General features: G+C 43.2%; 1 pseudogene; it reads right to left on the bottom strand.

Annotated features, from left to right (window-relative positions):
• Positions 1–238: 238 nt before the first annotated feature.
• Positions 239–4117, bottom strand: LOC102914537 (pre-mRNA cleavage complex 2 protein Pcf11 pseudogene; annotated as a pseudogene).
• Between the last annotated feature and the right edge of the window lie 542 nt (positions 4118–4659).

Here is a 4659-nt window from a genome sequence, read left to right as displayed (position 1 = left end):
GTAGGAAATGCAAATACTAAAACCCATTTATAACCAAGTGATAGCTGAAGGCCCTGCCTCAGCTAGACAATTTATAGAGATAGATGTCTACAAATACATAAAAAATTCTTGAACTTCTAGATCCAACAGCAGCTTTTGTTACAAAACCAAAACCATACTTTCACATTTTTTTTTAAACCAAGTCAACTGTATCATTTTCTGTTTTAATGTCAGTGGGTGTTGCTTTACTTTCTTCTGATCAAGCTGGTGGGGCATCAATTTGCTCTTCCTTAACTTTGAGACTTTCACAGGGTTCTTGCAATTCATTTTTGACAATGTTCAACATAATGTTCCAAGGATTTTCAACTAAAGTCTTGATGGGACTTGATGTACAATCAAAAGAAGCTGTATTGTGGTCATCTGCATAACACGATGGATGGTAAATCTTTCCGTCTACTCCAATAGCATTTTTTAAGTGCCATTCCTCCTCCTCTCCATCCCAGTACTGTTCAAATTGTTCTTGACAGATTTCACAACTCTGAAGTGCTCCAGCTGGTCCAGCAGGGACACTGTGGAACTCCTTTTCTTTAGCAGCCTCCTGAGTTTTGAGGACAACCTCTTGATGAACCTGTTCAAAAAACTGGCTTTTTCCACATTCTTCCAGATCATCTATTTCTTCAAATTCCATCCAGTCTGTTAAACTGTAGTACCAATGCCTATGAGTGACTTTTCTGCTAACATCTTTCTCAGTTCTATTTTGCCGATAATGCCAGTCCAAGTGATCTGCATAAACATCTCTCTGGGATGTCTGAAACCTCATTCCACAAGAAGAACACTGAACCCCAGTGTACAGCCGGTTTATGACACTGTCATAACGTTGTTTCAATTCTTCAGTTTTAAAATTAGTGAGATCTGGAATATCTTGATCTTCATTCTGATCCTTCACCTCTTCAGGGGGAGGCTGAGTATAAGCCTCATTTACCTGTGTTCTAGCTGAATCAGGCTGTGACAATTTGAGAATTCCCGTTTTTAGCAGTTTTGTAAACAATTCATTTACATCCACCTCACTGAGATGATGATCAGCATATGCTTTAGGAAGACCTCCTGAAGGATTTTGAATAAAAGTTCCAGCATTCTGTGCATGAAATGGTAACAATTGTTGTCCTTGGCCAAAAGCTACTGGCTGAGGAATACCTATCAGAACCTGTTGAGATGTCTGAATATCTCCTCCTGACATTGGACTAAGTAAATTGCCCAAGTTTCCCAACTGAGAACTCTGAAGATTCCTTTCATCAAAATATTGTCCTGAAGCTCTGTTAAGAGCATTTGGGAAATTCTGGTTTCTAGAGCCATGAGGTCCATTAAAATTTGGTCCTTGAGGTGTATCAAATATTTGTGCATGTCTTTGGAACTGTAGTCCTTGAGATGGAACATTTAAAGCTTTGCCAGGTGGGTCATTATATGGGCCAGTCTGGTTGAAAGATTCAAGCCTTTGTGAAGGATGAATGTCATATTGGGGACCTTGCAGAGCAATAAAAATGTCAGATCTTGATGCTTGCTCCTGTTGTGGCCCATGAAATCTTTGAGGTACACAATCAAATCTCAGTTGAACCTGCTGTCCAGGTGGCCCAGCAAATCTCTGTGGACCTGGCTGAACAGTTCTTTCAAATCTATGACCTGGCTGGCCATGTGTTCCATCAAATCTTGGCAAAAGTGATGGCTTACCTGGCTGTCCATCAAATCTTAAAGAGTTACAACCTTCCAATCTTGAACCACCTTGACCCAGAGGTGATTCAATTCTCAGGCCACCTTCTGGTACAGGACCCTCAATTCTGTGTCCACCTCCCTGTTTTACTAACGGTCCTTCAAACCTGATCCCAAGCCCTGGTTGGCCATGTGGTCCCTCAGACATATGGTTCCCACCTGGTTGATTATGTCCTTCTAATCTCAGACCAGCTACAGACTGACCCTGGGGACCCTCAAACTTCATTCCTTCTCCTTGCTGTAGCAAAGGGCCCTCAAATCTGATAGCACCACCTGGCTCACCATGAGGCCCATCAAACCTAATTGCTGCCCCTGATGGACCATGATCCCCCTCAAATCTAAGACTACCCACAGGCTGTCCATGAGGACCTTCAGATCTCAGACCACCCAAAGGCTTACCCCCAAATCCTTCAAATCCCAAACCACCTGTAGATTCCTTAAAACTCACACTAGGTGAACTTTCAAATCTTAAACTGCAGCTGCTGCCTCCTCCTCCACCTCGTCGAACAATTGTCTTTTCAAACCACAGAGGTGTTGCTACTGGTCCTTGAGAAACTTCAAATCTCAAAGGGCATCCACCTCCTAACTGACCATGTGGTGCTTCAAATCTCATAGGGCCTCCTCCCCCCATTTGTCCTGGTGACACATCAAACCGAACAGAACCCAGTGTAGGAGGTCCATCAATTCTAGGGCTTAATTTGTTAGGTCCTTCAAAAATCATCTTGGCTGGGCCATCTCTTCTCACAGATGGCCTACCAGGCCCATCAAATCGTGGTCCCTCTTCAGTTAAAGCTGTAAGCCACTGATTTGTATGAAGGGCAGAAAATCTTGATGCTGAGCCATCTACAAATGGTTTGTCTGAATCTTCATATCTAGGTCGCTTAAGTGGAAAATGATCATTGAATGGAGATCTCTGCTCCTCTCCTCCACCTTGTTGATACTGAAAGAGCTGTTGTATTCTATGAACAACAACAAGGGACTCATCATGTGAAATTTCCCCAGAAGCTAAACGTTCACTTGTCCTTTGAAGGAATTCTCTCTTTCTTGCCAGACTTATCTCTTTAGGAATCTGAAGATTGGTATCTACCCTTGGTCCATGGGGCTGCTTTGGGCTTCCAGGTGACAAGATTCCTTTAGTGCTTGACCAGCTCTCCTTATGCCTTAGATGAGGTGCTTTACTCTGGTCATCACACTGTTGGAAGGTTTGACTTTCTTCCCAACAAGATTTCCATCTTTTGGCCGACTTGGAGCTTTGCCAATTCTCTATATTCTCTTTTGGCTCAGCATCTGACTTCATAGAATGTTTACTTGCAGTTTCTCGAGGCTGATTTTCATGCATGTTTTTCAGTAGTCTGGGAACTTGAACATCCTGCTTAGTATTTCTCTTAACATTTCTTTCTTCCCTGGAAGGTGCTGGGAACTCTTCCATATGTGACGGTGTAAGTCCTGGCTCTTGCATCTTTCCAGCTTTGGAGGCCAAAGTTGAAAACATACTTCTTTGCCTTCCTTTGGGTGACCAAGACTTAGGTGACCTCGATTTTGATCTCTTTTGAGTGCTTGATCTCCCTGGTTTTTTCCCCTCTTTTTCCAAATCTTCTGTAACCATGTCCTGTTTTTGCACAATGCCATTTATGATTTGACTTCTACTTCCACTCAGCCTGTGTTCAGAAGATTTCATTTGCTCATCTTTTTCCTTCTGAAGCTCCAGGTTTTTCTGCTGAAGTTCTAACAACTGTTTTTGTTTTTCAAGTATCTCTTGCCTTATTAGTTGTTCTTGAGTAAGATTCTTTGGTATGTCAGGTACAATTGGAGGGGTGGAAATACTGGGGGAGCTGACCACTGTTCCAGGTGCTGAAGGCTCCTCAGGTGATTTATTTAAAAAATTTGGATTCACGTGCATGCTACATGTCTTCACATTAGGTGGCAGAGGTTTAATAGGCCAAGCAGGATCTATTGAATTGACTCTGACATCCAAGGCATAAAGTTTCTTCAAGGGGAATATTTTATCCCATGTGGAACGTAATTTAAATAATCTTTTTCTTGTATTTTCATCCACCTTTTCAAACACACAAATAAATGTTGCAACTAGATTTTTAGTAAAGGCAGTGACATACTCTTTTCCAACATTTTTCACAATAGAATCCATAAGGTACATAAGAGGAAGTTTCTCTGAGGAAGGAGCCTTGGCCGTTTGGGCCTCAATGACAGAGACGATTTCCTTGGCGAAGGGCAGGTTCTCCTCAGCTACAATGGTCAGCATATTGATGTGCGGTTTGCTATTGAAAGTCAGGTCTTCCAGTGAAGACTGATAATCATGACAGATGTCTTCTAGTGTCCCAGCAGCCCCAGCCTTGGCCAGCATCTGCTCTGACATTGTGCCGAGGCCGCCCTCCAAGGTCCGCTACCAACTAAGGTGAAGTTGCTGGACACCCCCACCCTTGTGAAGCCTGGGCCTTGCTCCCTGGTTCTCCTGAGGCTGGGGTTTCACTGCATGAAGACCTTGGAGGAAGGACAGGGGATCACCCAGTTTGAACCTTGGGGAAGAAAAGTCACAGCCTCACAGGGAATCTCTGTCCACTTCCAGCTCTCTAGGAGTATCTGGATTCTGTTAAAGTTTCCTTTCCGGTATAAACTGGAGACCGGGTGTCTGCAGGAGTATCTGGATCCTGTTTCACTTTCCTGCCCTGTATCTGTTCAAGGTGTCATGGCACATTCCTGAGATTCTTCCTGGAACTGAGCACAGCAGGTGGTCTAAGAAGGTGATCCTTTCCCTAAGATGGAATATGTAAGGTCAAGTCTGAGATGGTGGCCCTTACCCTAGGATGGATCCTGTGAAGTTAAGTCTAGATCTTCACACAGACATACACGCATGCAAAACAGCAGTGCTCAGTAAATAACAATAAATACATTTTAAAT

Source organism: Peromyscus maniculatus, chromosome 1 (genome assembly GCF_049852395.1).
Source record: "Peromyscus maniculatus bairdii isolate BWxNUB_F1_BW_parent chromosome 1, HU_Pman_BW_mat_3.1, whole genome shotgun sequence".
Classification (NCBI taxonomy): domain Eukaryota; kingdom Metazoa; phylum Chordata; class Mammalia; order Rodentia; family Cricetidae; genus Peromyscus; species Peromyscus maniculatus.
The sequence above is the reverse complement of the archived record's forward strand: the minus strand, read 5'-3'. Positions and strand labels throughout refer to the sequence as shown.